General features: G+C 39.7%; 1 protein-coding gene across 3 annotated transcripts in view; it reads right to left on the bottom strand.

The window, feature by feature from the left end:
- Nucleotides 1-21,325, bottom strand: part of dlgap2a (discs, large (Drosophila) homolog-associated protein 2a) — a 124,016-nt gene extending 102,691 nt beyond the window's left edge. For all 3 annotated transcript variants that reach the window (XM_075447984.1, XM_075447980.1, XM_075447981.1), the window contains exon 1: nt 21,046-21,325. The gene's annotated coding sequence lies outside the window, so the exon portion shown is untranslated. The remainder of the gene's footprint in view (nt 1-21,045) is intronic.
- Nucleotides 21,326-23,653: the final 2,328 nt, after the last annotated feature.

The following is a 23,653-nucleotide window of genomic DNA, read 5'->3' as shown; positions in this document are numbered from 1 at the left end:
CAGTTTATGAAACTTTACAAAGTTGGGGGATTTGAGGTAAAAACAAGCCATTAAATTTCTGCTCATTTTTCTTTTTCTCAAATGACAGAGATACCCGCCCGTGCAACAAACTTATGAGTCACCTCCTTTTGGTAAACAAAAACACATGCAATTTGTCATCCGTTCACTTACGCACATTACCCAAAATCTTGTCAAAAATATCAAATCAAAAGAAGCCTGAAACAGTCCAACTTCTCCATGTGTGGGATGCAGATGCGACCAAAACTTGACACAGCTAACAAACACCCTCTTCCACCTCCAAACTCCTGCTGCCTTTCGCTCCGTGTCTCCATCATGTCACAGCATTGTTCCATGTGATTGGGTGTTTGTGTGATGGTGAGGGACTGGCAGCTGGCATCTGCACAGAGCAGATTTCTGCAGCTACACACCTGCTGCCTTTGGCTCAGGTTGCTTGGCCGGCGAATATATGTGGTACAGATGTAGTAGTGCAGAAGTGTGTGTATATAAGCTCAAGTGTGTGTGCTTAACAGATACTGTCCAGAGTACTGCATTATGCTCCATCTCCTGGAATGGACCTAATGGGCCATGAGGAGCAAGCAGGTGAAGAAAACCCAGAGGCAGCGTAGGATGTGTCTAACACCTGGTCAGCCAAGCCACTGGGTGGCCATATTGGAGCCATGCCTGGTTGTTCTGTCTCTTTGTTAACTAGAAAATGCACCTTGATGAGGAGAAGGGCGACTTTCTTCACAGCAAATGACCCGCACAAATCACACTGTTATGCACAAGACAACTTGTGTCCTGGTATGAAAACTATCTGAAAAAAAAACAGTGCGAGCAGATAGCACAGTCTTCTTTAATGAGAACAATTGTTTCTTTCTCAAAAAATCTCCCCACCTACAATACCCATGACGCAACCCATGCAGTTTCACGCAGTTGGCTTCCGTCAAATATACGCGGGAGGTTACAGATAAGCTGACTTCTTTCTTACTCCAAAGTTATTCATTCTCATTTCAGCCATAACTGGCAGTGACGCAAGTTACATCCATCAGGCTGTTTATCAAGGACTAGCCATCTCCCTCTGGAGGCACAAAAGGCTTTATAAAACTTATTTTTTTCTTTTGCAAAGCACTCCCACAAGACCTTCAAAATGAGTTTCCTTTTAAGATATAAAAACCCATTAGTGTGGTTTGACTGATCTGAGATGCTTAAACACGACATTCTAATTAGTCACATATAGTATGCTGTGCTTTTGTGTTGACTGTCTACCTCTTTTTTCCCCTTTCTATTAATTTAACTTTAGTATTCATTCTTCTGTTTTGTTTTTCACTGAGTCCTGAGGGGAAACATCTTAATTTATATCTCTGTTATCATAGTGGCTGTTTGCAGCCACTATGGTTCTAAGAAACTCTTTTGTAAATTGTCTGTTCTTGTACACCAATTCTGGAAAAACTTTTCTGACGGTTGCATTATTCAAAAGCACAAATGCAACATTCAAAAAAGGAAAAATATCCCATCACAAGTAAAGCGCTGCAAAGAAAGTATTATGTAAGTATAAATATCCAAACACAAAAAATGGAGTATTTGTATGTTGTAACTGATGGAGGAAGAGTCCTATGATTATGATTATCTTCATTATTCATTACCATATTATTACTTTTAATCATCTCTTGTCTTGGTTTGTAAGACTTAAGAAAATAGTCAGAAAACTCAAAGTAATACAATCAAGCATTGCTTGTTTTACCAGATCTCTAAAATGATTTGAAATATAACAATTACTATAATTATTTTCAAAGGATTTTCCAAATAATCTAAAGAAAATGCAACTTTGGTTGGAGAAATGAAATTGTTTTTCTTTTTTTTCATGTAATAATAGTTTCAAAATCGTGTCTACTTCACTTTGAATCAGTGAAATGAGTATTTCTGCTCTACTTCTGCATAAAATATATCAAGTAACAGAGTATGAAGCATATAATATTTCAGAAGCACTTTGTAAAGTTTGTATGTAAAAACTTCAGTCTGTAAAGTAACCAGTGACTAAGTTATCGGATGAATGAAATGTCACTATTTTTTATCTGAAATATAGTGACTAGAAATAGAGAGTATTCAAATACTCATGTGAACTACCATAATTTGCACTTGAGTGTTGACGAAAACATTAGGAGCAGTAAGACAAAATAAATCGATGCTATCGTGCACTGACCGCTGGGATAGGCTCCAGCCCCCCCGCGACCAGACCGACGGATTCAGTGGATATAGAAAATGGATGAATGGATGGATAATCGTGCACTTTATTCAAACCTGCGTTGCACTGTCAAATCATGACAATGAAGCCTACAGCCTCCACTGCGATTGCAACGCCAGCATTAATGCAGAAGGGGTGGTACAACGAAATGCTGAAGCCAAAAATAAATGTGAAAAAAGTGACATTGAACTAATGTAACAAAGGAAATGGTTTGACAATTCTCAAAACCATCAATAAAAAAATTCATTTGAAGTACAATATTGTAGCTATTATGTCAACTACAACAACAAATGGACCTCAGAAAGGATACACATTAGAAGGGTGGAAAAGATCAATATGAACTTGCCAACTGCCTCCAGCAGGTATGAAAAAGCAAATGAGGAAGCACATCTGGGAGCCTCACACTAACATGTATAAATCACTGTCCAAAAATAGGTGTTGGCTTTGGATACAGTAAATGAAGGAGGCCATGTTTCCACAGATTGATGCCTGATGAATAAATGTAAAATTCTATCACAGTGTTCGCTGGGCTGTCCTTACACTGTGTTATTACTTCTGCTGTTATTTGCTGTTATATGTTATCGCTTGTAAGCAACCCCTGCCTTTTTTCTTCGTCCCTGAAGCTTACAGCAGCTTGATGGAAAGACAACACATAACTACTGTTTTCCACAGCATAAATGCATTAGTTGCTAAAGGGGTAGCTCCCAGGGGCAAATGCTTACAATGCAAAAGCCAAAGGGCTACAAGAAAGCTGACACAGGGCAGGCCACATTAATTTGTATCAGTTTTGAAATCACTAGTGGGGAATACTCAGCACCTGAAGTACAGCAGGAAGAGGACTTTTTTCGAGAGGTGTGATAACTTCAAAAGCAACGCTAAACGCCAGCCAATGTGACAATCCATAACGGAGAAATTCTTCACAGGTCGTCCTTGTTCTTCTGTAGCCTAGCAACCCCAGTACAGCTCCTTTTGGGGAGAAAGCAATACTACTACTCTCCTGGAATGAGACAACAGGAAGTAAATACCTAAAAAATTTAAAAGGACATGCTAAAGAGAGAACGAATAAACACATCAGCGTGTACACTGAAAGGAAGACAAAAGTGGGATTGAATAGACTCGACAGCTTAAAACAGTGTATGATTCTGAGCTGCAAGAACCAGGCCTTGGAAGATATGGAACTTTAGCATACACTTACACAAAAGGGCCAATGCAGTTATGTGATTTCAGAGACACAGACGCAAACCCGAGCCTTCCCGTGTTTGAAGACATCCCGTTGCCATGGCAATGGGCAAGGAGGGACAAGGGGAGGAGGCGAGGTGTTTGCGAGTTGCGTTCCTGTGTGCAAAGTGTTCTCCCTCACATTCCCTTATGTGGAGCAGATGCACAAGCATAAAGCTAATCCACAGTCTCCACCAAGACAAAAGGAATGTGGCTAACTCACGTCGAAGATGGAAAGATGTGCACAGAGGCAGGATGCTCCTCACTCTCTACTCCTGGCTCTCACCAGGGTCTGATGATCACGCTTGAAGTCAGAAGTTGAAGCATTGGTAAGGGTTTATCTTTGACACAGAAATGAATATTACATGATCCCATGTCATCCTTAAAAGATATGCTTATGAGTCCTGCAGTCATAACAGAACCCTATTTGCAAATGCAATAAATATTTATATAGATAGCCTCTTTTATCTCCTCTTTACAACTTCACAGCCATACCATCAATCACAATGTGTTATTAAATCATTCCCTTATTCGTGCAGCCATTTATTTGGCTTAATCTGCTAGATTTGAACAAAGTGCGAGCTCATCAAGAGGAGAGGGAGGAAAGTGATAAATGTGGGAACAGTATGCTGAAGCAGAGTTTCCTCCACAAAATGTCCCACTGTTCCCTCTGATGCTCTTTAAGCATTGATCAGTAGGCCCTGTGGATAGATGGGTAGTGGTGCGCAACCGGCCATGGATTCCCAGATGACCCCAACCGACACTATAACATCAACACACTCTCAGTCAAAGGCATATATCCACATACCAATAAACACCAGTGTCCAATCCTGTGCTAAAGCAGATGTAAATTCTTCCATCTTGTAAATTTTCAAGCTCTTTATCACTTATAAGCTGAGATGCCCTCTTCATAGTAATTTATTCAAAGAATACATTTGAATAGCGACAGTCTATTGTTTCGGCTGTGCTCCATAATAGGCTGAGCGTACTCTGAAATGACTTCTGAGGTATATTAGCCCTGACCTTGTATTCAAAATGCCTGGTTTAACGAGGTCTAACTAGGAGACCGACTGCACTAGAGTCCATCAGAGCTGTCTTTAAGTAGCCATGACTAAGTGCTAACTGGCTTTGTATGGGGTCTCGGCATTTTCTACGTGACAGACCCTGAGAACTGAATAAAGTGCTCAAACAAAAGCACCGCCAAGTCAAAATCACAGTTTGCCAAATGTGTTATTAACAATGTGATATTCATGTGCTTGAGAGAGTTTTCGAATGGACTTTATATGAAATCTGATGCTCAGACGCTTGAGATGAAGTATCGCTGTACACAGGGTTCAATAGTTTTCCTACAGCCAGCTACCACGTTGCACTTGTGTTCAGTAATCATAATGGGCTGGAGGCAGTGGGGCATCAACAGCTGGCCTGTTCAGATTTTGAGAGCTGAAACACTGACGGCTGCGGCCACCCGACAGTGTGTTGACACTCCTTTACTTTTCAATGCCGTTGCTTTTTTTTTTTTTTTTTTAACTTTCAAGAGTTGTGTCTCTTTAAAAAACACAAAGGAGCACCTCTTAAAATCAAGTTAAATCTATTAGAGGCATCGGAGCTCTTGAGAGTGAATTACAGCTGAGAGAAGGTGAGGTTTAATAGAATCAATGCAGCTGATGGGATTAACCAAAAAACCTGTCTGTGTAAAGTGTAGCCCTTTATTTTTTAATCACAAATGAACATCTGGAATAGCTCTGAAGTGAATTGAACCCCTAAAAACAATTAAACTCTTTTTTTTAAATGACAGTATGAGTTTTCATCCTCAATTAGAGGATTAGAACATTGAAAAGAACAGGAGATTCATTGATATCTTCACTTTTGGTCACAACTCGCAGTCTGATTGGTGGAACTGCTTGATTCGACTCAGCATAATTCCAAGAATGAAGCTGCTTTCCAATACAAAATAAATCAAAGAAAAGACAAATAACTTCATGGTTGCCTACACCGTGTCAACACTTGATGAGTTCAGAAGTGTTGCTATCTAGTACAACATTGAGGATATACCTAAAGAAAAGACGGCCCTAAAACTGTTCAACAACATGAACACTTTCTTCTAAACTGGTGCTGCATTATTTGAGATTTGTAATGACAGTGTTCAACAATATGGCCCCTTTCTCTCAATTTTCCATCTTCTTGGAAAATCTGGGCAGGCTACTTTTGAGGAAGCTTAGGTCCTTCGATATTTGCTGTTTTATCTCTCATACCTCAGGTGAAGAGTGCAATCAGCTTTGCAGCCATCTGTTGACGCAGCAACATCAGAGCCAGTGACTCAAAAAAGTGAAGAAACTGATGAAGAAAGCTGGCTCTGTGCTGCCGACTGTTTTGAAGCCCCTGAAGCTGATTGCGCAAAGTAAAATGTTGCTCAAGTTGCTAAACAGAATGGATAACACTGCTGTCTTCAATGAGAGGCTTCTTCAATTGTAATGCAACAAAGAATGGTACAGGGGGTCATGCCCACAGCAGCTGCCCTACGCAATGACTGTTTCTAATACTGTTGAATATTGTTCCTTTATTCTGCATCGGATTTCCTTTTAGGAATTACTAAAGCATCATTCAATTAAATTCCATAATTTTTTTTTTTAAATCTGGTCAAAACAATGACATATAAACACTGACAAAAACACACCTTTTTAAAATTTCTTTTAATGTTTAACCTCAGTCTAATGTGTTTTTAGTGTACTATTTTATACTGTTTTGCTGATTTTCTGTTGTTTTTATGTAAAGTCTCTGAGTATTTAGAAAAGCGCTTTTCAATAAAATGTATTATTATTATTATTATTGTTATATAATTTGTCAACATGGAAAATAGATGGAACTCTGGAAAATTCAACTGAAGTGTCTGCCTTACAGGCGATCACTCAACAGTTTGTCATAGCTGACGAATGAGGTCATTGCATGTCATCCATTGGTTAAGTGACATTTTAAAGCCATCTTGGTCTTTTGAAAGGGGATATTACAAGTGAGTGGGGTATCAGACTAAACTGCTTAAACTAATGAAGTCCCATTGGACAGTCACTTGCCAAAAACAATGCTAATTTTCCAAACTTATTGCCTCACTTTATCTTAAAAGTAGGATTTTTCTCACAGACTTTTTTCCTTTTCTCACAGACTTTTGCATTGGCTTCTTTTTTTAAAACAATGAAAAATTGTTAGAAATAATCTCCAACACTTTTAAGAAATAACCAAGTCCGTCCATAAGTCAGTCATTTATTAGGAATCTTTGTGCAGGTTTGTGCAGAAAAACAAAGAAATTTTGTCTCTGAGAAACTGGGATTGAACACAACTTCTGCTATTTCACAGAAAAGATGATTGAGTAATCAACATAAAAAAGAATGAACTGATTGATCATGTAAGGCTAATACATGGCAAAACACATTAACAATGTCACCAATGATTTGGTAGAGCATTTCATGATCTTAACGGTGGGGTATGAGATCTTTGAAAAACGGTTCCTGCAAGCTATATTTTTGAAAATACACAACCTTGCCTCTCCCTTCAGCCCACCCCTCGAAACCACGCCTTCAAAACACATGAACGAATCACGAGTCTGTGAACGCGCAGGGGGGAGGGGGGCTGACAGTTGATTGGCATGTCAGAATCCAATAGAAGTAACTCTCATCATTACTTCTATTGGTCAGACATTTCCTCTTGCTACAATGGACTAAAATATAAAAATTTTTCCCCAAACATTCTATTTTAGTGGGTGCAATGGGGTCGTGAGGAGGTTTACAGACAATATGATAAAAAATGCTCCAGAAAACATCTCATACCCCACCTTTAAGAAAGCAAAGTGGGCTATTTCTGTCCAAGCGATGTGGACAATAACAGGATGTTTCTCCTTGAAATGTAAGAGAATCTCACAGAAAAACAGAGATACATGCTTACAGCCTCTCTGACATGATTCAGGACTTCTAATAACAAGTGGGAACACTGGTAGAAAAAAAAAGCCATCAACATTTCACAGATGGTTCTCTTTTGAGTTTGCATTTAGCAGCTCAGGCATCAATTTCACTGTGAAAAAGAGATAAAAAAAAAACATTGAGTCTCATCTCCATTAGTCTGTCGTCTCTTTGGAGACAGCAGAGAGAGATTAATGGCCCTGTGAGGATAAACAGCTGGAACCTATGGGAGCGGTCTGTCTGCTTTAGGACCAGCCTTGAATTTTCAAGTATAAAAGCCGAGTCACGACTTGGTGAGTGAGGGTCAAAAACACGCAGTGATATACGAGTCTATCTGCCAATTTACAAAGCGACTTAAGACGGAATATTGACTTTGGGACAAATGGATAGGGCAATGCCAGATAACCAGCATTGCATGTTATTGAGTAAAACGACATGGATGTATAAGGGTGTCCCTAGGGCTAAACATTAGTATTTAGCATATGAGATATATGAGTCTATGTGGGGTTAAAACGATAATCTGGTCTGAGTCATAGAACACAGACATGAAGATCGTTCTGGGGCTGTTTCAAAGAGACACTGAGACTAAATCATAGTGACAGAGCTGTGCAGAGTAACTCCATCTGATCAAGGAACACTCGAGGGACAAGCACACTTCCCATTTGCATTTTTTCCCACGACGCGAGTGATTTACGCTCCCTAAATAAAAGCCATCATCTACTGGCGGTCTCTGGCCTAGAGTGATTTAATTAATGGCAGCCACATCAACACCCATATGTGGAACATGCCTAGAAGTTTGCTTGTCGATCAGCATCTGCAGCCCCTGCAACAAAATATGTTTCCAATCAATGCTGTAATGGCTTAGAGGCCCTGGACCTAATCAGCCTGGCAGGAGCCGCAGCAGCAGTGGCGAGAATGATGGAACTTTTCGTGTTCGTTATAGTGGTTGTACGTGTGTGTGTGTGTGTGCGTGTGGAATTATTTCTGTCTTGTGGGTCCGATCCAGCCCAGTAATCTCACCAGAGATGTTTCTATAACATGAATTGAATAGTGTTTAGTGATCTGTTCAATAGGATGGCTTATACATGAATAATAAAAATGACTTTGATGTACGTGTAAATAATATATAGAGCGGGAAGAGGCGGGGATGTTGGTGTGAGGGCTTACACTTTACACATAGATCAAAATCAATGCAACCGGACCAAAGAAATCCCTTTTATTCAAAATATCCTTCTCCCTTTGAACACGCCGGCCACAATATATCAAAAAATGCAACTCAACTAAGCTTCACACAGATATGAAGAGCGAGGGAACAGAGGCCTACTGAGCTCAATTCTTTCTAAATCTAAACCGTCAGATTTCTTCCGTTTCTTCTGCCCCAAATAAATCTACTTTTGCAGTTGTCCCCAAGATCTATAAACACACAGACTCGTGTGTTAAGTCTACAAAACTCCCAGCAATCTCAGTCTCATATCAATCATGGCAATGCACAAGTCACTGCAGACAAAAAAGAAAGAGATAAAAAATCCATTAAACAATAGCCTTGATGAGTTAGGGACAGAGCATTTTCTGTTGTACCCTTTTGAAATAGCTAGGCATAGGCACAGTTCAACAAAGTAAGATGACATCCCGGTGATGAGATCACAACCTTGCAGATACCAAAATTACTCAGACTGGCACAGGGTAATAAAATTCAATCTCGTCTTCCTTCTTTTCATTAAAAAAAATCAGGACTGATGCCCTTTGAGAGGTCCACCTGCAGTACATGGGTACTTGAACTCTCCAAGTCACTATATGGTAATTCTCTGCAATGAGGCTATGAGCATTATCATTTAAAATAGTTTAATATAGGTCCCAAAAATGCATATCATAGAAAAAATGAAACAGGCTTTGAACACTTTGGCAGCCAGCCTGAATGATATAAATGCAAGCCTTGTAAAAGTCCCCTGGACACATTGAGAGCTTCCTTCATATGCCTGTTAATGAAAAAAGACCCATGCCCATCTGTACTGTGCATCTGTTCCTGTAAATCACTCACAGACAGTTCAGCAAGCTGACACAGCAATCCCCATTGTCATTCACAGAGTGGGCTAAGTCTTTGGCAGACTGTCTTTGTCTCATAACTTGTCGCTGACATAAAGAGTCGTCTCATTTATCCAGTGGATCCTGATCTAACTCATTATTTTTTACCAAAATGCAAAAGCCCAGCTGGTACAAAAGCGATGCAGGTGTCTGGAGATGTAAAAGTGTCTGAGCGGTGAAAGTCACCACAGAAAATAGTGAGATTTGAATTAATTTCAAGTCAATTTCTCTAATATTTTGGCAAACACAAGCCTCCAAGAAGGCGCCATCTCTCCATCTTACTGTACAGATACAGTATGAATGACAGCAGGTTAAGTCCTAATTGCACTACTTAAATAATGATTAATGATGGAAGTGTGTTTAACTATAGGTATGTCTGTAGATCTTAATGCCAAACATGTGCTACACAGTTGGTATCACAGCAGCACCGCCTGGCCTAATGACCCTGTCTCTTACTAGTCAGCAGGTCTCTGGCTCGACCTGCTTCATGTCAGCCGTGTGTGTGTGTGCGGGCGTTGATGGCTGTGGATGTGTTTTATCCCCAGCACACACAGAGCTGGAAATGAAGGTGTAAGCTCTCCATCACATCCTCCCAGCAGTGTCACATATCTACAGAGCAGACACAGAGAAGGTGTTAATGTGAAAATCATTTGTGTTCAGAGGCTCAGCGCTCCTCACATTTCTACCAAAAAGCAGAATTGTTTTTTCGAACATCTTAGTCATTCCCCACTGTGGACCTCGGTCACACACAGTGGCCGTGGGATGCAACTTTAGCAGTGTCACAGACATGTCAAATTGATGATTTATCAGAGGCTATTAATAGGAGTTGTGGGGGATTGGGTGGAATTGCATTCTCGTGATGGATGACTGCATAATTGTGTAATCATCAGAAGTCAATGGCAACAAAGGGATTCATATAATTTACGTTTTATGGCTCCTCGTTGGGCGATTGTTCACTTTATATACACTCTCATTGTCAGTTTTTATAGAGGAGGTCAGTCTATGACAGCAAGGTTTAGAGTTCAGGGACCTTCTTCAACTCAGCACCTTTGAAAACACACACCTTGCAACCAACATTGAGCAGTATACTCCCATCTCTGTTCTGCTCCAGTTATCATATAACACAACTGTCATTAAACATAATCCATTTATCCGTTACAAAAGAAGTGTTTACCAGTTTTAAGTGAATCCGTCCCCTCTTCATCAAAGTGTTTTTGACACATAATTTTGTTCTAATCTTCGCTTTTGTTTCCACTTGCTTTCCACTTCCACTTACTTCCACTTTCACATAAACTCTGATGGCCTCACGTTGCTCTCCAGAGGCCAGAACTTAAGAGTGAATCAGCTGGGTTCATCAATTCTGAAAAGTTCCAATTATTCCCCAAAACAGGCTTAACAGTAGCTTTTAGGTCCCTTAGGTTAGAATAATTAAATTCTCTTTCAGCTAACCCATGTCCTACCGGTAAATTAATTGAACATACTAAAAGAATTACCACATTTCAAATAGCAATCATTTTAATGCAATAACTAACAGTCCCAAATACATACATGTTGGGTTTGGATCAAGGAACCTACCCCTAAAAATGATTAGGAACAGTCAGAATATGTGTAGTGTTACAGTGATGGCATGTAATCTCAGGGTAAACTCCGCTTTAGAAGTCACATTGCGCCATACGACATGATTGATAATACATAGTTCCCGTTTACTGGCTTTGAGTCAAGTCTGAGCAGAAAATCGGAGCCGCAGTGTGATGTGACTGCAGCACATATAAGCTCATTAGCAAGCACTAAACTTTCCCACAACTTTCTTCAGTCTTTAGCGTCTCTCCACTGCACCGCATGTGTTTTTAATGCTGGGTTTGTGAAAGCATGAGTAAAAAGAGACACCAGTAAGGCTTGTGAAAGAATATCTTTGGGTGACTACGACAGTGATGAATAGCACGACGCACTAGAGTCAAGCTGAAAATATGCTCCTGACAGTAGTCTCTTTTCTAGACAAAATTAGCTGGAAATGTATCTGCAAATGTAAACTGTATTGTGTTCAGAGGACCATATACATGAAAAGACCTCACATCTGGCCCCTGGTTGTCCTAAACAGACGCAAACAATCACTCACTGCATTTATCTTACTTGCTCATTCTCTCTATTCTGCCCTCAAATTCTAGCAATGATGACTCAATTTTCTCCAAGACAGTGTAGTCTCACCTTTGACCTATCTCCTCTGGCTGCGTGTCAATAGGGAGCACAGTGTGACCACTGCACATCAGAGTTCAAATACTACCCATCACTGGCCCTTTGTGATCACAGCTTCGTAAAGCAGGAGATATCGAATACTGCTCAATATCTGAAAACCAATGAGTGACATATTTCACTTTTCAGCGAAATTTACCCAACACCATAAAAGTTTAAGGATCAACTCTGAACTCGATAACAGTTAATTTTGTGTAATTTTACTTGTATGTTATGTATGGGCAGCTGGAATCATGACACTAAAGCACAAAACTGAGCAGTAAATATTTTAAAAGTGGCAAAATATGACTTTCTAACATTTTCTCATTCCCAACACGTCACATACTGATGCTCGGTTTAAAGCCCCTCATGTCGGCCAGTACCCCTTTACATCTCACAGGGAATTGCTGTATATTGCCAGTTATCTTTCTGTGGGTGTAAATGATGCACTGGCTGCATCCACAGTAAACCGCAGCAGGGGCACTTAGGTCTACAGTGCTGGATTACTGACAAGTAACGCATATGGTGTAAGGTCGGAGGGTAGAAGGGGGATAGACAACCGGCTCTCAACCCAGAGAGATTTTTGTTTGTTTTTAGGCTTTAAGATTGCTGGTTTGGACTTGTTTTGTGTGTGCGTGTGTGTGTGTGTTTTATTTTATCATTGGACCATACTTTTCTTTGGAATTTCTTTGCTCTACTACTGTACAACTATATATTTTGAAAGTACTTGGTTATGGCTGGCATTAAAAAGTATTTTATTTAATTTGGGAAAACATGATGGTTCGGCAATAAAATACATTTCATTGCAGAAAGATTTGCCAGCATTTTTTTATGTTGCCATTGTAACACTTCCAGAAACTGTCATGCTTTGCGGATAACCTTCACATTCAAAATCAACTCAGAGGTCTATGAACCAAGCACCTATTTGTAATGAGTTGGGGGTAAGGATTCAAACTTGGGATGCACAGCTATATCAGCCGGACATTATCATTAGCCAATATTCAACTTGTTGAATACGACGACATAATGAAAATCAAACATAAACTAACAAACACCATAGATGAATTTCAACAGCATATCGATGTATTTTGTAACAATAATACGTGACTGTTGAATTTACATCCCTTTCATTTAAATTAGCAGGTAATGGCACCAGTTAACAAAAAACAGTAGATTAAATTAACTCCATGAAACAGTATTTCCTGACAAACCGAACCCACACACAATCACTCACTGACATCATTAGTGTAATTGGTTGCTGTTTTAATGACATTCTCCATTGTCACACTGATTAGTTCTTTAAAACTGGTGGTTCATTTGGGAGTGAAAAGCAGAAATGACAAACTTGACTTTTGAGAATCTATCTATCTATCTATCTATCTATCTATCTATCTATCTATCTATCTATCTATCTATCTATCTTTGATTACGGTGATTCAATAAAAGAAGTTATAAAGCACGAAATGCAAAGAAGAAAAAAAGAATTATGGAAAATTGAACTCTGAAATTGAATAAGACCCACTGTTATTCTACAGTATTCTTAAATAAACTACACTGTAAGTACAGCCGGTATATGTTCTACGTTAAATTCTTTACGTTGCACATATTTTTCTCTCATTAAAACAGACTTGTTAGAGCAACTGTTTTCCACATCTACATTAACCATATGAATTAATCTTGCACCAACATGTAGCTGTGTTTCTGTGCAACGAAATACTGTATCTCATGGCAACTGACAACTGTCCAAAGCGTGACTTGAATATTCAGGAGCTTGTAAAGCTTTTAAAGCACTTCCTACACAAGACCTCATCTAAATGTGCCCCATAACAAAACCTTTCAAAAGCTGAACAATTAAACACAACATTAAAAGAGCATTAATATTATTTTCTCTGAAATTAAACATGAACAGTGTCCAACTGTGACATCTGCTGACCAAAAGCAACAATGCATGAAAACAATAAAAAAAAACATTTAATTGTTTGTTAAGGGAAATCTGTCAATCATTTTTTCTTTTTCAGGAATAAAAAGTAGCATTTTGACACAATGGATGAAAAAACAAGATTGGGTTGGACACAAGAACTTTTTACATTACGTTTGAGGGATGAGTTCAGCATTGAATTATTGATGCCTTTTTGTCTCTGAAAACAAGCTAAAACAGATATTTCACAATCGTTTGAGTCATCAGAATGTCAGTCCTCACAATAATGAGAGGTAGATTGCATTTGGTATCATACTTTTTGAAATGGCATGGAGTAATGCAGTGAGAATCCCCTTAGGGAGAATTGCAGAGATCAAACTGAAGGCAGAATAAGCTGCACTGTTGCGGCATCCCTCCACCCACACACTCACCCTGCTCACTCAGATGTGAGTACTCCAGTCATCTCTGCTGGAGGATGAGTATGTACAGTCAATGTGGGTCTGATCAGTGTGTATCCATGTGTGTGTGTTTGTCCCACTCATATTCACCATCAATTCCTCTCCATGTCACTCTTTTCCCACCTTTTTTTTGTTCATTCTCACAATCCCTCCCACCTTGTTTTGATCCCTTTCTTCTTTCCTCTCCCACTCACTCTCAGTCACTAAAACATGCACATGCACCTATTTATCCACCCACATATGCAGTTGGCACGGGTGAGTCCCCAACACGCACGACGGTTTGGCATGGGGCTATGCAAAGAAATACAAAAATCGTTGCAGCACCACTGCCTAATGGTGTCTCCATGGCAACTAAGGGAGGAAGGCCCTGCGTTGCGGCGTCAAACAAACACAGGACTTTAAACCTTGGCAAAGAAATGAGTTGTATCAAGTGGTGTTGCCTTGTCACTGTAAACAACCTCATCAATGCATAAAGTTTAGTTTGGAGAACAAGGTTTGTGTTACATTTAGTAATACCTTAACATTCAAGTAAAGTTTTTGATGCTGAAGCATGTTACTTAACTGTATGTATATATATATACATCACACTGTATATGTGTGATATATACATTTAAATGTTAAGTTTATGGGTCTGAAAATAGATTTTCATACTGATGTGCACTAATGAGACAGTAAGGAAAGAGCAGAAGTGATTCCTGAAATACCAAGACTGCTGTCTCGTAAGCAAGTTCGTTTGTCATTTCAGAAATTTAATTTCCATAAAACATTTCTTTGTGTAGAAATAATTACTGGTCTGTCAGAAGCACAGAAAAACACAAAGTCTGTGTGGGGAGGAAAACCAGGTTTTTGTTAAAGACTTAGTAAGCAAAAGGGTTTTCTGTACCCTGACAAAACACATCAACGCTGGTGTTAATAAAATATGAATCTGCATTTTACAGGCTGAAAACAGCTTAGAATGCCGCCAAGTGTTTCAAATCACCTTTAAGCAGCTCGATGCTGACATAGAAGAAACCATTTCTTCTAAAAGATCACCAGCATCAAGCATTACAGGGATAAAGACAAGACTGTTCCCCTCTCCAAAACATGCCCATCGGTTGTATGTTTGTGCAGGCAGATACAACCTATAATTATCTTCAAATGATTGGTCATTTTGAACGGTTGTGAGAGCATCTTCACGTGAAGTGTAAAAATGGGGGGCACTCATGTATTGTAGCATTTACCATGATCATTTTCTAATCCAGCCCAAGTAGTTTTACTTTAACTACCATAATTGTTTTCTGACTGTAACCCAGTAATGTTGACATATTAACCCGATCAGAAAAGTTATTCAATAAAGTGTTGATGTGTTATTGACTGAATGTGACTCAGAAGGAGGGGGGGTTATGCTGCTGCACATAGCAGCAATCCACTCAAACATCCTCTACTTTATGAGGATTTTGTGGCTTCTTAAATGACAGACTTGAAAATTATGTTTGCTCTGAGGTGGAAATGCTCATATGAGTAATATTTCTCTCCTGCTGCTTGTGGGGCAGTACTTTACAGGACACTGTTATCATATTTAGGGATATGAACAACCAATATGGTCATATTGATTAGGAGACTTAGTGTTTAGGACCATCACAGTCCTCCTTCGCTCTAATATTTATTTTAGGAGACTCTGGAGGAGGGGTGGTTTTGGAACTTGTCATTCTTCAACTTTCTGCGTGTCACTGGACACGTTTTATACCTCACATATATATATATATATATATATATATATATATATATATTTGTCCCGACTGTGTCCACTCGATAAAAAATGCTGTAAAGAATATGGCTGACCGCAGTCATTACTCTTTTTTTTGAAGAGCACACAGTTTGAGAGTGTCTTGTCAAAATGATACATTTCGAACATGTGTTTTAATTATTTTTGTCTACAATTACTTTCTCTGTGAGTAACACACACTGCTCTTTGAATTACCTCACAGGTAAGGAGAGGCAGTGTGCCAGAGCACTCAACATTTTATCATCTTTGACTTACTAGGCAGTCGGTGTGTCAGTAAAATGCTGGTGGAGGTAAGGGGAGGAAAAACACCACAGCAGGAGGAGCTTATTCGAGTGTAACTTTTAAGAAGCTGGCCCAAGCAGTGCTTTCAAGAAGCTAAGAGGTTGTTCTGTTTCAGTGCATGAGTCATTTGGCTGTAATACTCTACCTGTGGCTCAGAGGTTGGGTTCTGGCAGTGGCTCGGTATGCATTGCAACTCATTGACTGGCCGGGGACAGAGATAGAGGAAAAGCACGAGAAAAAGAGGGAGCAAAGGAGAACTCTGCTGGGTGACAGGAAGAGAGAGATGAGGGGGAGAGGGATGCTGCAGCTAAAGGAGAGGAGAGGGCTTTCTTGTCTTGTTTTTCTTTTGGATTTAGTTCAAGATTCCCAGCAGGAGAGAAGCCTGCTCTGAAGAGGCGGTTGTTCAGAGCTTCAGTGACACCGTGCATGTTTGCCGCTGGTGCACGTGTGTTTTGGTTTAAAGCTCTCAAAAAACAAAGGGGTTGTCGGAGTCAACTGGAGACAGTTAGAAGTAAACAGTATTTTTCTTGCAGACCGACGTGTCATGCAAACAAGTGTATGTCCCACAAACACTACACAATACAAACAGACCGGCAGCCGATCATGTACAGCCAGTCGAATACTTCATTCATACTGGAGCACCAAAGTGACTTAAAGTCAAAGTCAAAGTCAAAATCAAATTTATTTGTGTAGCACATTTCATGTACAAAACAATTCAAAGTGCTTCACATAAAATAAAAGCATTGCAGCAGGGAATGTAAGAAGCATTAAAAATACATAAAAGTATATAAAGAGAAACAAATAAAATAATTAAAATGAATTTAAAAACAAGCAACAGTCCAGATAAATTAAAAGATATCGTGCAGATTTCATGCATAGACACATGAGAAAAGAAATGTTTTTGACCTGGATTTAAAAATGTCTACATTGATATAACAAGCCCCACCAATTGTAGCAGTTCATGCAGTAATCTAAAGCATTCCAACATTATCCTCATCGACTTTCTAACACAGTTCCCTGCCATACTTTTTCTATCCATGTAAGATGGTGAAATGATGATCCCCGTCGAATTAAATCTTCTGTCATACACATTCCTTTCTATCTAGTAAAGTCCCAGAGACTGCGTGCACTAGATCGAACACTGGCATGAAGATGTGTTTCTTTATGTACATAACCACTTGGAGGCACTTCTCTCTCTCTCTCTGTCGTTTCACTTTCTGGTCACCACTGGACTGTGACAGTATGTTTCCTTAAGCTGAGGCAATCAACATACTGTAAGTCGCCTGCAAACCATGAAATCTGAGCACTGCAAATGATTTATTACTGTAGCAATGTATACAGCCCTGAATTAATGTCTTAATAAAAAAATAAAAAAAATCTGCAAATTTTCAGAGCCCGGCAACCACTTTAAGATCCTTTGCTTTACTTAATTTAAAATGTGTAACTGCACACTCTTTGTCATCTTTATTATGGAATTTAAACACATAGAAACGATACAGATGAGGATAACAATGTGCTGATGGCAATAGTCTCTACGTACCCTCATTGATGTCACTACATGTCAAGACAGAGAGATGTTGAGCAGAGCTTCCTTCAGTGCTGTCACTTGTTCTCTCTGATTTGTTTACAGATGAAGACCATTTTTATTATTTGCTTTTAGTGTGTGAGCTTCCATGAATAATTCTTGTCAGAGCTGCTGGAAGGCCGTTGTCCCAGATATCCAATATAAGCCGCCAAAAACAAGAACACTAGGTTCTTCTATCTGTGAATTCTTTAAAGCGCTTTTACCCATTTGTCCATTTCTCAATCTTCAAGAGCAACGACTTGTAGCAGGAAACACTTGCTTGAATCAATTAGCACTTTGGAACAGTGCATCAAACTGAAATATAACAAAGACTTTACACATGGAACACACACAGGCCATGTTTAGCAACTCTAGGAAAACCTAATAATTTTTATTTTGTTTAGAGTTGGTATAATCAGATTCAGCTGCCACTCAGGAGTCACTCATCTTAGCTGAAGAATGTGACAGCATTAGTTTCAATGGGCTAACAGTTGTATCAGTCTCACATTTCTGCTGATTCCCTATTAGGCTGCGGGAAGAGACGAGATCAACAGAGCAGGTGTCTGACAACACAATCTCCTGCATACACTGTCATTGTCAGCCAGGTTAATACACACTCAGGGTCCAAAATTAACACCCACCCAAGGCCAAATGGGGGTAAACATTGGGTATGGCAGATGAATAAATTGGGGTCACTGGCTAGGTGGCCTGTAAACCATTTGAAATTACGACGCAGGACTTTTCTGTGTACCAACTGAGACTATTGTGACCCTCGCTGCCCACCATACAAGTACCATGACGTCAGTAAATTAGATCAGAGTAACTATATTTCTTGGCTACGATATATTTCAATGTTTCTAAGACAAGAAGAATAAAAGTTAAAGTGTAAAATTTTGAATTACTGTAATTTGAATACTGCTTGATGGGGGTATTGCTTGTTTAACACCTTTTGAACACATGTGACAATCACACAGTCACATTAAGAAAATATCTCCACTAAAGAAGAGGAAAGTGAGAAATATGTCCTAAGATTCGTCCACGTCTTTGATATGCAAAGGTTTAATTGTGTACCTCTAAGGCCCTTAAAACTGCTTCAAAAGATTATTTTTTTGTTTTCTACATACAATAGACCCTAACTTTAACCAGCTACTGATGGCAGTGTAATAAGAACTTTTCAGTCGCAAATCAGTTTCAGTAAGAATGTTTTCAGTCATTCATCCTGTTCGGAACTGCAAAGGTGTTGGAGCTTATTCCAGCTGTCATAGAGCGAGCTGTCATTAAGTATGTCCTGCACAGATCACCAGTCAATCAGAAAGACAACGAACACAACTATGGAACCTCAAACTCACACCTACAGTGGACATAGAGTCACCAGTTAATGCATGTTTCTTGACTCTGGAGGGAAACTCAAGCACCCAGAGAAAGACAGAAAATGCTTTTTCCACGAAGAGAGGCTACAACTGAGATTAAGACCTGGAATCTTATGGCTATGAAGTGACAGTGCTAAACACCACATCATCATGACCTCCAAGTAAGTTTTTAATCCATGAAAATTCTTAAGAGTCACTCATGTTACTAAAAGCCTCTCGGCCCACACTTGGTCCGTGACGTGTAAGTTCTCTAGAGCCATGTACAAACCGTTTACCTAAAAGCTACTTCTCTTTAATTTGAGGCATAGATTTTTATTGATTATTGACCACAAGCTATATCACTTACAGTGGAATGCATACAACGTGGCATCTCACAACGTATGTGAGATAGAACCCTTTGAGATGGGGGTTGTTCAGTGTTTTGGATCAATGACACTTGAGCAGTTAAGGGCTTCCTTTTTGGCTTATAGTTGTACACTGAGCTGACAGTTAAAAACACGATGGAGGATGCTTGTAGGGAGGAAGCCCCAACAAAACAAGGGCCATCTAATTAGTTAGGGCCTCTTGGGAGGGATAGACAAGCCAAAATACCTGCTCAGGGTTTATTACTGGTACATGCATATTGTGCCCGTTCAGTTGTTCAGTTTATAGCTAAAAAGCCAAGACTCTTTAGCATTGTGGAAAAAGCTACACAGTTGTTCATGCATGATATAACAACATCTGCGAGGGGTGATTATTGCCAGACGACAGGTCCACCTGCACCTGGATACACCCCACACAGCCCACTGGAAGTTACTTTGGATTACCAGCATCTGTTCAAATACCATGAACTAATAAATGAAGAGCCTCTCAAATCCAGCCTACACTGTCTGTGGCTGAGTACAGAACTGCCTCTATTTGGTAAGAGAGAGTCTGTCTGCAGTGCAGCAGTGAACATGAACATTCAAAGCATCTCCACCGACTGGCCGCAGTGGCTCTGAGCTTCACCAAGCACACTGATTCACATCAGGGGATGAGAACCCAAGGACCTGGTTCATAAGTTGTGACAGAGTCACCACTCACAATGGAATGCCAGCCAATACAAGATGAAGAGACAGCTTAATTCTGTAGCTGAGTGTTTCCCAAAAGAGGGTTTGGCTACTGACGTGTGTGCTTACAACCTCAGAAAACGGAGTGACGGTTGATAGTACTGAAAGGAAAACACACACATGACAGTGCAAACATGCATGCGTTTTTTTTTTCCCTGAGCATAGGCTGCAAGCACTTCATTCACAAAAAGAAGCACAATGTGCCCACGCAGAGCTCACCTCTGAGACTTTTCATTAGACACATACAGCCGCCCAAAGGCACACACACAACATATATATAAATATATGTGTACACTCAAACATGCACACTGTGTAGTGCCATCCCTGCACAGAGTTGTCACAGATTCTCACAGCTCTCATCTCTGGTGAATTGCTCTAAGTGTATGCTATCTCTAAAGGATTTCCCTCAAAGAAGAAGAAGAAAAAAAAAAGACTTTTTTATTATTCGTCTCTCCAGAAAACAGACTCAAATTCACATTAACAGAGCCACCACCACTCCCTGATAGTTAATTCATATTTGATGACTAACAACAATATGTGCAATATGCAAACCATGTTGCAGTAAAAGGGGGATAAACATGGATGCCTTAAAATCTCAAGTTGCTGCAGTAGAAAAGGATTTATTGCAGAGCTCTCTGGAAAATATAATGGAAGCTCAATAGACTATTACTGTGAAAATGACTAATTTGGAGATACAAGTATATATTACACATATTGTTGCATGCCATATGTTACCAGTAACCGATTTGTTTGCATGCAACTTTTGCCACAATCTTTTTATCTTAACATGTCAACTCCCTTCAGGGAAAAACAGGCAAAAGACGCTTCTCTGTCAACCACCACATCAAAGCTCAAATGAAAACATCAAGCAATAGAACTTACCTCACACAGAGTCTAAAAGCAGGAGGCATCTAAGAGCACAAGGTTCTCTGTCATCCAGAGAGAGTAGGAGATCACACAGTCATACAGGCAAAAGATGTTGGATTCAAGACTTCTTGAGCTTTCTCATCTATCCTATGACTTTCCCTCACATTCATCCAGAACCCTCTGATGATAGACGGGTGAATGGCAAAAGAATGATGGCTAAACAGGGAAAGAAAGGTGGTAAAACGACAGAGAGATGCTCAGATCTCTTCCGCTGAGACGAGTTGCGAGCGCACCGTGAGGACCATCCACTGCAGCAGAGCGGAGTAGCGCGCAGCAAAACAGGGAGAGGGAGAGCAGAGAGGAGAGAGGCAGGCAAAACAGGCATTTACTGCTGCTGGTTCCAACGGCTTGGCTGGCGAAAAAATCTGGGACTGGAGTCTGGATCCTGGTCCTTTATTGAGCATTTACCCGAACAGATAAAGAGTAATGGAGACAAAGGGGGGACAAACAGAGAAGAGGAATAGAGCAAGATATAGTGAGAGGCTTATTTTTTCTTGGCACCAAGCAGACTCCTCCACTATCTCATTTCTCTCCTCTGTGACATGAAATATTTTTCCCTTCCCCACTCTGCAAATGTCATGGTGGATAAACTATTAAACTGACAACATATCAAAAGCGCCTTGCAAAGAGATTTGCACCAATCTGACGCTACAATCATCACTGACAATCGCCGTCTAATTATTCAGTAAGAATGTAATATAATGCAAAAGAAATGCAAATTATCTTCAGACTTCAGTTGCATAACTAGTCAAATTATGCACTTGCAGAAGCATGGATACTAGACACACATGTGGATGTGCATGCTCAACGCATGCCAATTTTAAAGGGGATGCATTGAGCATGCATGCCACATTTAGACATCAATCAGTCTCTCTGGCGGAGCAATCGGGCCACCTGGTTAAAGTGTCCTCCTTGCTGTAAGAGAGGAAGTGGCTTTTAGCTGCAGTCCTTCGGCCCGGCAGGGCTCAAGGTCGCTTGGCAGAAATTGTTGCCGGCAGCCCGAATCCTTCAATGATTAACAGTGGCAGACAGGACAAGGAGGCTGTCAATCTAGTTCTATATTCGCGGCCACGAGAGCCGACCAGCCGTCCACCCCGCATTCTTACAGTGGACAACCAGGTAGAGCAGGGATTTATGATACCATTGAAAAAATGAATTTCCCCTTCAGCAGAAAAGTGTGTGCATGCATAATATCAATATTCTTCCCTGTCTCAATCAGGTGACACAAAAATGAAGGGAGCAGAGAACAAGAAAAAGAAGGGAAATAGGCTTTTTGGGTTAAGAAAGAAGCTGTAGCTCAGATCTCAGACCAGATGAGTTGATCAGGTGAAACCTCTTGTATTTCATTGTCAAAATACATAGTGTACATATTTTCTAAAAAACATGTTCATTTATTTACCATACCTATTATCATCTTATCCATTTTCTTATGTGTAGAGTTAGTAGTTTAGAAAGGTACCACATATTTTTTTTTAGTTTGTGCCCAATATACAGATATGCCTCATATAATCAGAACTGATGGCTGTAATGTAGTAGTAGAAACCAACGTTTCACCAAAAATAGAAGAACTGCCCATTCAAATGACTTCAAACTCAATATCTTATTACCTTTGTTCCCAAGCAACAAAGAGCTAAGATATTGACATAAATTTTGAAACTTTAAAACTTTTTGTGCTTTATTGGTGACATATTGGTGAGATTAGTGTCGATATCAGTTTGCCAATCCCCACCCTGAAGATGAAACTGCCAAACTCATAGGCAATGTCATCTGTTAACATTTATAAAGCTGTATTATAATGTTAGGTTGAACAAGTTCTATTACATTCTGCTTTTTAATTTCTCATGGGGATCATAGCTGGCAGGGATACTGGCTGTTTTAAAACCAATGACTGTCAACAAGAAATTAGATATCTAATCTCTTCTCTCTCCATGAAGTCAACACAAATAAAATTGCTGTTGAATCATAAATATCATTTTTGAAGCATCACATCTCCAAGTTTACCCAGCAAACCGGCTGTATTCTTGTGTAATTTGCATGATCGTGACCTATAGGATCCATCTTTCCAGACTTCAAGCTAAAGTTTGTGACCGCTAACAAGCCAACGCGCAACTCCTTCTGAGGTAAGCATAGATACTGCTACAGCATCAGTTAAATCAGGTTGGAAAAATGTTTTGTCTCCTTTGATTGAATAAGTTCACTTGTGACATTTGCTGATAGAAAGATGGTTCATCGACTGCCAAGGCTCTTCTTGAAAGTACCTTCACTTTTCCAAACAATTTCCTGCGTCAACTCTCCAGTCTGGAAAAGAATAAAATGAATACTTCTAAAATACAGTATCCTTATCGCTATAGGCCAGAGCAATTTGAAAACACCAGAAAAAAAAACTGCCATTTTTACTCCTGTCAAATAAAAACTGTCAGTGTCACGCTTGTAGATCAGAACCAACACACAGTGTCAGAGGTTTAGGTAAGACATGGAATTAAGAACTTCGGAGATTCAAGGCCTAATTACATTATGACACAATCACATAGACAGGACTCAAGAAACTCAAAAATGTTTTGGA

The sequence above is a fragment of the Odontesthes bonariensis genome, chromosome 17 (genome assembly GCF_027942865.1).
Source record: "Odontesthes bonariensis isolate fOdoBon6 chromosome 17, fOdoBon6.hap1, whole genome shotgun sequence".
Classification (NCBI taxonomy): Eukaryota; Metazoa; Chordata; class Actinopteri; order Atheriniformes; family Atherinopsidae; genus Odontesthes; species Odontesthes bonariensis.
The sequence above is the reverse complement of the archived record's forward strand: the minus strand, read 5'-3'. Positions and strand labels throughout refer to the sequence as shown.